At 33.7% G+C, this 12,448-nt stretch overlaps 1 long non-coding RNA gene across 1 annotated transcript; it reads right to left on the bottom strand.

Annotated features, from left to right (window-relative positions):
- Window positions 1-7,893: 7,893 nt before the first annotated feature.
- Window positions 7,894-9,936, bottom strand: LOC129922966 (uncharacterized). Its single transcript, XR_008774893.1, has 2 exons — window positions 9,394-9,936; window positions 7,894-8,046 (listed from the first exon to the last, which is right to left on the bottom strand). It is a non-coding gene; the product is annotated as an uncharacterized LOC129922966 (long non-coding RNA).
- Window positions 9,937-12,448: the final 2,512 nt, after the last annotated feature.

The following is a 12,448-nucleotide window of genomic DNA, read 5'->3' as shown; positions in this document are numbered from 1 at the left end:
GTTGCTTCCTCTTTATTCTTGCTAGAACAGTGTTTCTCAATCTGTGGAGCGAGATGCTGAAGGTTATCAATTGTTAAAGTGACAATGCAGGCTAGTTGTAAATTCATTTTGAATATTGATAAGTTAAAAAAAACAACAACATTATTACCAATTTAAAAATAAAAAAAAATTAAATAAATAATTAAGTAGAGACTAATCTTCTTCCAACACAGCGGACCTAATATAAACTCAAAATAATAGGAGACACGGTGGTCAATAAAGTCTCCATAGTCAAGAAAAACAGAAATTATTGAAATAAAAAAAAATATATCTTTTCTGTCATAGGAAAGTAATGATCTTTAGTTTTCAAAGTTTAGAAATAATGCAAAATAATTTCTCGGATTTTCTATCGAATGGGCTATTAATCACAGAACCATATATTCACGCTAATATCTGAAACAAAGCCATTTCCTGTTAGTTTCCATTGAGATAATGTCTCAAAATCCTAGATCGAAATAATTCATGTTGATTTTAATCATTTTATGTACATTTAAATAGATTGATTACCTAGATCTTTCTAGATTATGTATCTGAAAATTGCAAAATAATAATTATGAGACGAGAGTACTCTTATTTTTTATGATCAATTATTACTAGATCTAGATCTAAAATTTAAATTATATGTTACATAGGTTAGGGTTGAAAAAAAAATCTCCACATAACTACTTTACAAAACAACGCCTTGTTTCAACTTTTTTTTAAATGTTCACATTTTTTGTAGTTTTAAATGATCTCCATGTCCAGTCTAGAATGATATAATATATCTAAGTCTATGGAACTCAAAATGTTCTTTTAAAAAAGACTGCTTCTATAAATCTTCAACTTTTCGATCATGTGCAATTCTGCTCGCCTACTTCAACGTCAAAACGCAAGATTTTTTTCCCAAGACGTTTTACTATCACAGCTCATGCTGACATGTTTATGCTTTATAATCCAGCACTGCTGTACTTGTTAGGCTTAACTCTTTCTCTCCGTAAGTATTTACCACATTCTGATGGAATCAACGTTTGTATCGTCGGTTAGGAGAGAAAGAGCTAAGTGAATTTTGGAGTTTTGTCAAGATATTGTTATATTCTGAGATCGCGTATTTAATGCTAGTGTTCCTACTGGGATATTCTGTTATAGTATTATTATACTTGTTTCTTATGTCATTAAATCTATGTCTGCTACGTGACGTTTTGCTTCGTGTATATCTAATCGTCACTGTCCTGTGCACATATTCAAGTAACTTGTTTCAATCAGCGGCGGACTGGCTATATGGGCATTCGGGCTAATGCCCGGTGGGCCGGTACCCAAATGGGCTGTCAGGGCCACAGAAAGGACCGCATGGATGCCACCATGAAGGTTTTATAGGCCTACTATTTTCTGATAAAAGTGACCCTTTGAGAGTCGTGTTTAAAGAAAAATTAACAGACTCTACAGTGTACTACTAATTAATCTAACACATTTTCCCAAATAATGAGATAGCCTACACCCGTAGACGGTGTATACCTTTAGGCTTCCTCCTTTTAGGACCTACACACTTAGCTATCAAAAGCAACATAAGGCTTATATCGCATTTGAAGCTATGGAACTCACTGTAGGCATGCATGCAGTTATAGATACATTAGGTAACTAAACCTAATGATTTTGATGAAATATAGACCTATAATTGGATGCCCGTCATATGGTATACAATGTGTGGGCCGGATGGTATAGAAATGCCCTGTCCGATTTTGACACCCAGTCCGCCCCTGGTTTCAATGTTTCTTGAAAAGAGGGCAAGGCGGCGCTGTGCCCTAAAATGTTATAGATTGTCTATGCATGTTTTAATAGTTCACGTAAAGAAACAAATGTTACAAAGTACTGTGGTATCTTGTATCATACTCTAAGTACTGTGGTATCTTGTATCATAATCTAAGTACTGTGGTATCTTGTATCATACTCTAAGTACTGTGGTATCTTGTATCATACTCTAAGTACTGTAGTATCTTGTATCATACTCTAAGTACTGTGGTATCTTGTATCATACTCTAAGTACCGTAGTATCTTGTATTATACTCTAAGTAGTGTGGTATCTTGTATCATACTCTAAGTACTGTGGTATCTTGTATCATACTCTAAGTACTGTGGTATCTTGTATCATACTCATAGCACACCTAAATTAGATCTCTGAAGTTATAAGATATTTTAACATTGGTGTCATTCAAATGACAGAAATGTGTTAGGATTTTTCTCTTCAAAGAGAACCAAATCTGATGGTACCAGTTCTGATATCTTAAAATGCCTGGAAATGAATGGGCCTGACTTATGGATGTGTTGAGCTCAGGGATATGATTATGCAGCTACAATATCTGGAATTCATGAAGGAGTGCAGGCAATATTAAAAAGAAACGCAATTTGAATGGATGTGTACGGTGTTTCTTTAAGCTTTGTGTTCAAAATTCAGAAAATACTTTCTGCAAAACATTTTATGTCCTCGATGGGGTAATTTTAATTAATCATGCTGGAGTATCATTAAAATGTCTATAAACAACTCGCTGGAGCGCTCATCATGCTGGAGTATCATTAAAATGTCTATAAAACAACTCGCTTGAACGCTCATCATACTGGAGTATCATTAAAATGTCTATAAACAACTCACTTGAACGCTCATCATACTGGAGTATCATTAAAATGTCTATAAAACAACTCGCTTGAACGCTCATCATACTGGAGTATCATTAAAATGTCTATAAAACAACTCGCTTGAACGCTCATCATACTGGAGTATCATTAAAATGTCTATAAAACAACTCGCTTGAACGCTCATCATACTGGAGTATCATTAAAATGTCTATAAACAACTCGCTTGAACGCTCATCATACTGGAGTATCATTAAAATGTCTATAAACAACTCGCTTGAACGCTCATCATACTGGAGTATCATTAAAATGTCTATAAACAACTCGCTTGAACGCTCATCATACTACCGTTATAACCGTGATAGAACGATGTGATGTTTGACGGCAAATGAAGCTCTCAGCTACCGCTCTTAAAATACAGACACTAGATGCGCAGCTAAAATACACTTCCCTAGTGCTATTAGAGCATGGAATGGGTTGCCTGAGTCAGCCAGGAAAACCAATGTCTTGGCAGAATTGAAGTCATTGATTAACATGCATGACTAAATTGACCTAGAAACATGTGTAGGACGAAATCATCTTCTTTTTTGAAGTAACGTCTGTATTTTATAAGATAAGACTAAGAGGATAATGCTGGAATGCTTTGATTCTTTTAGCATTGAGCCAGACGACAAGATATTTTAACAGAAATACCAAAACTAGAATACATCTCCAGCCAGCAAAAGTTAATTTTGAAGAAGCTAAAACTGGGAAGTACCTGAATTTCAAAATTCAAATGGAATACTGATGGGACTTAGAGAACCTTTACCAGCCCTTTGATTAAGTCTTCAACAGCTTCTTGCCAAATGCATATCAAAGTGATGTCTTTTGAAAGATGTTTTTCAAAACTAAGATTCATTAACTTTTAATTAAGAACTATTGGGCATGAATTTCAAATCGAGCATCTCTGTCCATTGAAAACGAAATCACAATAGATTTTGACTTTAAAGTTATTGATAAGTTTGCAAGATGGAAATCCTGAAAAGTTCTTGAACGCTTTCAAATGTTAAGCTTAATAATAATAATATTTGTGATTATTATTTTGTACCGATTAATAAATTCGGCGTCGGTACAAAACTAACACATTAATGTTTAGCTATTTCCTTTAGGAGCTCTTTAAAGTCTACAAAGGAAAGCATGTTCAGTTGAAAGCAAATATTTTTCTAATTTAAAATCTTAAATTTTAAACTATGCAAGAACTAATGATAAAGTGTTGGGAAAAAAAATAAAAAATAGAATCGACACTCATTTAAACATTCAGTAAAAACTATTAACGAATGTAGGTCATTAGCTCGCTGTATTAACTAACTAAACAATAAGTGTTTCTTGGGAAGATTTGAGGGGAAAGCTGGGGGGGGGGACACCCTGAACCTACCGCTCCAGGTGACACCCACCCTAGTGACGCCACTGCCTACAGTATTCAAGTTTTCTAAGAAGTTACAACGCCATACTATACAAAGACTGAACTGTTTTTGTTGTCCTCTTTCCGGCCCCTATCTTATAGAAGTCTATGGGAAAATGTGCTGTTTCCGGCCCCATTAATTTTGTCTAAGGATATATTTTGACATATCCTATAGTAAAGATATTTGTTATTTGACTTTTACATATAATCTAATATTATTGTCCTAAACTAAATTGGGCTTACTGTGCTACTGTCTAGAGAACAACAAATCTTCAAATTATAGATTACTGCATCCTTACTTTCATAGATGTATTATAATTATTACAATTTGTTTCTAAATAATGAAATAACTGTTCCTCAACATCTACACCCTAGATCACTAAGTAGCCTATTAAGATAGCTAGGTTATTTGTTTATAAGTGAGTATACAAGTAATATAACATTTTTATTAATGTCACGCTCGACTGCACAATTAGTCCAGTCAGCCGGTTAAATAGGTCAGAAAAAGAGTGTTATGAACAACCAAGTTAATGGCTGCCCTGTCGGGTGGTATGCGCTCTGATTGTCGTCTCTACGGTCTCGAGTTTGAAACCTGCCCACTGCCACCCCCCGTCGCCCGGCTGGAGGTTAGGGCTAGGGTGTAATTATCTTCAAAATCTAAAGGAACATCCGAAACAAGTAAAGCATATTACAAACATCTTATTCAAAATGTTCAGAATTTGAAGGAGTCCATTTCAATCCAACTAATATCTATATCATGTCACTTCTGTGAAGTGTTGGAAGCGCGGTGGCTGGGGTACCGGGTTCGAATCCTGGCGAAGACTGTTATTTTTACTATCGGAATCTTTAGGGAGCCTCTGAGTCCACCCAGCTCTAATGGGTACGTGACATTAGTTAGGGAAAAGTTAAGACTGTTAGTCGTTGTGCTGGCCACTGTCCACATGACATCCTCGTTAACCGTGGGCCTTAGAAAAAGATGACCTTAACATCACCTGCCCCATAGATCACAAGATCTGAAAGGGGCACTTTACTTTTACTTACTCTGTAAAGTGTTAGAATGAATCTGCAAATGTCAGCCAGCTCTATGTATATTGAGCTGTTAGCTCTTTTGCAGTCTGTGCCAATGAAAAAAAAGTGTACTGTTTTCTTCAGTTGTTCAGCACTGCCGTACAGGGTGTTGGTTATGTTGGGCTGTAGTGGAAGTAGAGTCTGCCTAAGGTGGATTAGGGAGGGGCATTCAAAGAGGATATGGTATACGGTTTCAAAAGGGTTGGCGCGGTATCTGCAAAGGGGGAGTTGTGTGGAGTTTATTTTGTTCAGATGGTAATATGGTGTGTGTCCTGTTCTTAGTTGGAAAATTGTAGATTGTTCTTTGCGGGGGAGGAAAAAATTACAGTTTAAAACAACAACAACATACGGTAATTCCTCATTTATGATTCATATGACATTTTTGTAAGAGTGATTACTTTGCTCTTAATAAATGATGAATGATAGATTTAAAAAAAAGGAACATTTTTAACCCCGTCACAATTCACACCCCCTCGGAAAAAAAAATCCTACTCGGAGTATTAAAATTCTAGTTTACAAAGCTAATGTCAACTCACTGTGTCTGCTGTCTGGTCAAATGTTTGTACCCATTATTTCTCCCATGCCCATTCTCTGATCAAAAGGACGTCATTTATTTAAAGACCAACTGAAGAGGTTTTGGGGTCAGACGCGGAAACCGGTGTTATACTTTTTTTTAGATTCATAATGCTTAAAAAAACATACATACGAAATTTTAGACATATATTCTTTGTAATTATTTAGATATAAGCAATTTAATGTGAGTTTTAGGGACTATTAAATTTCACAATCTCGAAGCCATTCGAGATCAGTATTTCCCAGACAACCAAGGTCGATGACGTAGTTTAAGGGAAATTAGGTCAAATTTTTCAGTTTATGGCTTAGCGTATTTCCCTATTCCTTTTTACAGGAATGCTAGTTTCTAAAAACAAAGGCGACTAAAACACGCCAATTTATAAAAAGTGGATGTTAGAGTTGGGGAAATTAGGTCAAATCACGCAATTTATGGCTTTGCATGTTAGATCTACTGTTTGTCGGCTTATTCTTGATCTAGTCAAGCGAACAGCGTTTCACCCCACGCAGTACCGCGAGCCTCAGTTCACATGTTTCGTTTTAGTCAAGTTACGCAATTTATGGCTTATGTTACTGCTTCAGGCTTATTCTAGTTCTAGATCTACTGCTTTTGATCAAGAGCAGAGTTCTTTTCTCAGATCATTAATGATGTACGAAGTGGACCTAAATTTAGATCTAAATCCAATTAGATCAAGTCTAGATCTAGTAGTAGTATTGGATATTTAGAGATAAGACCTATCTATTTAGACTGATCCGATCGAGGTGCTGGGCCTAGATCTAGAAAAACAAAGTTTAAAATTATATACTCTATCTATACACTTAGTGATTATTAACCTATAGTCGTCCCTAAATATGCCCAATATGGGAAAAAAACAATTACAATGTGAATGTTGAGCTCATTCAATGTAGTTATTGTAGTATACGATTATATTTAGTTTGAATCTAGAGTCACAACCCCGTACAACACTAGGCAAATAGCTTTAACTTAAACCTTAACTTAGACTTAAAAGTAGTCTGATTTAGATCTACTAGTAAAAAAAGTACTAGATCTAAATTTCTAAAAACTAATCTATAAGGCAAAAATTAGACCTAGATCTACCAATTCTATAATATTATTAATATACGAAATATGGATTTTATTACACTCTTATTTAAATATATTCGTACCGTATATTCGGGCCTATATACTTACATAGTTCTATAAATATATATCTAAAAATTTAAGAATTTTCATTTATCTCACACTTGACTCATTTGTTGATTGGAATAGAATCATTAGATTATTAGATAGTTAAGTTAGCAAGTTAATCTGTAACTGTAGGTAACAAAGTTTTAAATTGTGTTTAGACTATAAATGAAAGAGATTATCCTACTGGAGAAGGAGTTGTCGTTTTTTTCTTTTCTCTAGGAAGTCAGGGAAGTGGAAAATAAATTATAGTATCAATATAATGTTAAGTAATGCATATAGGCTACTGTTGATGTAATTATGCAACTCATTTTATTAAATTTTAGTAACTCAATTATTGCCAGTTAATCACTGAATATATATATTTTTTTTATTGTTATTAAAAAATGCAGAGCTATTCATAATTTAAAGTGTTTAATAAATAAGGCTGGCAGTCGAGTCGAAAGATTACTGAGAAATGCAGTATTTTCCATGGCTACGCAGCCCCAGCTGCTAACTAGATATTTTGCCGCGTCCAGCGAAGACATAACCATATTCAGCTGGTGGTCAATTTAAATGTTCTTTACGACGTCTACGTCTTCCTTCATCAGTGGATTTTCTTTTGGCCTCTAATATGTATTCCACGTTGCAATTTCTAATAAATAGCATCATTCGAAGAATGAGATCCAACTTATTTTTAAAAAATGTAACCCCTTTACAGATCAAGTCATCATTGCAATGGACATTCAGATCTGCATTAACATAAAAATGATCAAAATTTGAATAGGTTTCGAAACGCAGAAAGTTGTGTGGTTTGCATTCCGAACTGTCTTCTCTGTGGTCTCAGGTTCAAACATTGACCACTGCCATTAACTAACATCCTGCTGGAGTTTTGGGCTATGACTTAATAGTATTAAATCCTGATTCAAAACTTTGTCTAAACCTAGCAAGTGAAAAGGAACATACTAAAATAATGTTGTGTGTATAATGAAGAACTCTATTAAAATGTGATTTTGTATTTACATTTATTGGTATTTATTATATAAAATAAAATTGTAGAATGTTTCTGTGATTTGTTTCACAGGGAATATTGTATTTCCAAAATGATGAAAGATACATCTAGTAAACTTGTCTGTATGCCACATGTCATATATGTTTTCTGTAAAATAGATTTTAAAAAATTTATTTATTAACATTTATACTTAATTATGTATACATATATAGAACTAGTGGTTATATATATATATATTAATATATATATTATATATGTTATACTGATTATCTGATCTAACATCAACATCTAACTCTTATTGTTCTTAATAATAATAAATTACTCTACTCTAGGTCTAGGCAATCTAATATATATATAAGACCAGGGCCGGTCTTAAGCCACTGCAACCTATGCGGTCGCAGTGGGCCCTGCACTTTCATAGGCTTCGTGCTAATTCTAGGTGTAATAGTTAAATTGCAATATATATATATATATATATCAGTATATATAAAACCTGGAAATCTCATAAAAATCTCCTGAAAAATAGACAAAATTGTGGGTGTCATTCATTCCGAAAACGCTAATCCTACGCGTGATAAACGAAATAAGACATTGTCAGCTTTCATGTACTAAAATGTAATAATCAGGCAAATTTTCACTTTAATCAGAAGTTTCCATACTTTATTTACTTTAATAGAGTGACTGGCATTTTAATATGCCATAGGTTGCAAAGTTCGTAAAGTAAAGTTAATTTGATCGTAATCTTGTACTTAGTAAAGATTTAATATAATTCAAAGTCGAATTTTTTTAAAATACGAAATCTTAATTTTCACTTATTATCCTTATTCCCACCCAGACTAGGCCCCGCGCAATCAGTTTCACATAGGACCCCGCAATCGTTAGGACCGGCCCTGTTTAAGTTTAAGACTTAAATAAATGTCACATGTGTTTAGTAAAAATCTGTATTTTATATTACCAATATAAATGATGACTTATTATTTTTTTAGATCTAAAGTTTAGCCTTATTAATTAGTATAGTAAGGGCTTGTAAAGAGTATAAATATATTCTATATAGATTTAGCTTAGGCTTTAGGTTTAGTCCTTGACTATTATAATATTATATTTATATCTATGAATAATCTTTATGCTATTGCTAGGACACTACTCACTAGGTCTTACTATTACAAACTATTACCAAAAAATGTTGGCGACTGGGCTTAGACTTAACATAGAGGCTAGTCTAGATTACTCTAGATCTACTTTCATTAGTTAAATCTACTAGTTTATAAACTATTACTAGTACTACTAGTAGTATTACTACAATTAGTACAATAATACAAGTCAAGTATTTATAAACTCTAGATCTAGTGAGTGACTAGTAAAAGTGTTAGAAGGCCTAGTTAGAATTAGACTTAGACTAGTGACTAGAGATATGAAAATAATATAGATAGATCTAACCATATGATTTAGTTTTGTTATAACTATTAGGCTTAGTATAGTCTAAGTATAGTATACCTAGACCTAGATGATCTACTTGATGATACTAGAGACTACTAGCCTACTAGAGTAGACTAGGTCTAGAGTCTAGATCTGAGTAGTATATAGATCTAGATCTAGTGATCTAGTGACTAGACTAGTCCTATTATTATAATCTATCTATAATTATATTAAGTCAATAGTCTGCTCTAGAATATATTTTGAAAAAGTAGAAGAGTTCTCTTCATTGCATTTTGGTGCATCCCATGATAAGTATCATTTAAAATTGTTGGACAGCTAGATTTAGATAAGTTTATCATCTGAATCGCTATCAATAACGTATCCAGCCATGTCTATTTTTATTTACATTTTCTCAGTCCATTACAATACGTCACTTCCGGTTTCGGCCATTGAAGCTGATTTTCAAATCTCGTTATTTTTTACACTTTCAAATTACTTTTTCTAATATAAATACGCTTTTCTAAAATCTCAAATTTTTAGGAACTAACTTTGATGCTATCTACTATCTAAATCAATCGCTATCTCAATTTCGAAAAAAACCTCTTCAGTTGGTCTTTAAATCTAGTGTACCTCAACAATAACATTGGGCACAATTCTCGCTATTTCTTCTCTATCTCTTCACTATTTCTTCTCTATCTCTTCTCTAAAAAAAATTGTCCTGAGTCCTGTGAGAAACCCCCACCGCCCAAGGCGGCTGCTTAGTTTACCTATGCCTAAGGACGGCACTGCTCGGATCAAGTTGAATTTTTACAATACAATACATGAATCTTTTTTTTTTTAATTAGTCAGTCAATTGCTGGTAATTAATTATTTTGTTTGATACCAACAATGGAAATTAATCCTTCGCTATTCACAGATATCGCTAAATAGTTCGGGTTTTGTCCTCTTAGATAATCGTAGACGTTATTTCTCCTACTCCCATTTTAGGATCAAGTTAAAACTTTAAACAATTATTTATTGTACCCATAGACATAAATAAATATAGACTGGAAGTAGGAAGTTATTTTTATTTGGGGGGAGTCAATATGTTTTATGTACTATATCTATGTGAAAAAAAAATGGCGGCGATTGAGCTATAAATTCTAGGACTAACATTTCAGCCAATATATAACTTTGATCTTTAGTTTTGAAAAGTGCAAAACTGCCATATTCCCAATATTTTGTCTTTGTCTTATAATCACAGACATAGGCAAATATATATAGGTTTGTGATGTGGATCTACAAACTTTTCTTTTCCCAAATATTTCCGATAATAATTTGTTCTTTATCGTCCAGTCTATATATATATATGTCTATGATTGTACCTAACAAAACATGAACCAATCAAAAAGTTAACCAATTATTTACTTAATTATTTTGTTTAATATCGAATAATGGAAATTGCTTACACATTATAATTATGAGTGCTGACTTCTTCCCCTTAGATAAGTTTGTGTTTTTTTTTTTAAGGATTTTTCTTATTTTGCGTGTTTGGTGATAGATCCAAACTTAATAACATTAAAAGGCTGTAGTGTAGACTAGAATACTGGATAAAGTTAGATATAGTATAGAAGATTCTAGTTTGATGATATAGATAGACTTAAAAACATGAAAGACAGAATACTAGATCTAATTAGATATATGACATAGAAGATTCTAGTCTGGTGATACGGTGATATAGCATTAATGTTGTGTATTGAAGAATGGACCTCATTCACCAATCGCAAACAAACAACATTGAGTCACGTGCTTCTCTATCTCTTGTATACAAATTACGATCTAATTTTAATCAACAATGGTTATCACGTGACAGTTTTTTCGTTGTTTTATCAACACTATCACGTGACCGTCGATTTGGTGAATGAGGTCCATATCCATAAGACGGTGCGCAACATGTTCCTGGACGTCGTTATTGCATTCTATGGAGACATTTCCAGTAGCCTGAGCTCAGGATATTGATTTCCAGACCAAATTTAATTTTAAGATGATTATATGCTGAAAAATATTATAACGGTCAAACCAGAGTTTTCCCTGTGTGGCCAGTTAACTAGTTTGTTTTTTCCCCAAAGATATACATAAACTGTCAAATTTCTTTTCGGTCAAAAAAAAGAACAACAAAAAAAAAAATAAAAAAAAAATAGGAAAATGGTTAGTGCCGTTTTCGAGATTCGTGTCCAATTTCCATGTTGAACCCATGAAGAGTTTGCAAGCTAATAGTACAAACGCAAATGTTCCATTCAGAAAAACAACTACTAATTAGATCACAGTGATTATGAAAATAAATACGGAACAGAACAGTTTTCTGCGTCTAGAGATAAACACCTCTGTGGAATATAATATCCACATACCGACCGTAACGGATTCTAATTATGCAGCAGACGTAACTTTGAGCGCTGAAGGTTTTTATTTCATTCAAACCGGTGTTAAGCACTATTCTTTCCATCCAATACAAAAGACCCACTCATATGGAGCTCAATATATATATATATATGTCAGCGGCAAAGTGCAAAATACGGCATTCTATAAAATGCCCAAAAACGTCAGGCAAAGTGAGAAATGATTTTTCCATTTCCAACTTTGCCAAGGCATTCTATAGAATGGCTAGAACGGCTATTTGCAATGTGTGAAATGTTGATTTTAAGTGTTTATTAACTAGTCGACCCACGGCGTAGCGTACGCCGCTATTTTGCAGGGCCGGACTTAGGACACTGCAACCTATGCGACAGCAGTGGGCCTCACACTTTCATAGGACCCTCGCTAAATCTAGGTGTAAATTCTTAAATTAAACCATTTTCTAACTTATAACAGATTCCCGCGGCCTCCTATTTACCAGGAGCTCCTGGAAGTCTCCTGAAATTGCAAAATATACAAAAAAGTCTTGGAAATCTCCGGAAATTATTGAAATCTTTTGAAAATTCATAAAAATCTCCTGAAATATACAGACAAAAACTTGTCATTTTGGGGTGTCAACGTCAATTAAAAAAAAAAAAGGCATTATGCAATACCTGTAATTGTGGAATCTGGTGAAAGAAGTTTCTCGCGCCTCAAACTAATTAAGAATTACTTGGGGTTAGCAATTCTCGAAGATAGATTG

Source organism: Biomphalaria glabrata, chromosome 14 (genome assembly GCF_947242115.1).
Source record: "Biomphalaria glabrata chromosome 14, xgBioGlab47.1, whole genome shotgun sequence".
Classification (NCBI taxonomy): domain Eukaryota; kingdom Metazoa; phylum Mollusca; class Gastropoda; family Planorbidae; genus Biomphalaria; species Biomphalaria glabrata.
Note: the sequence above shows the minus strand (reverse complement) of the source record. Positions and strands in the feature narration are given on the sequence as shown.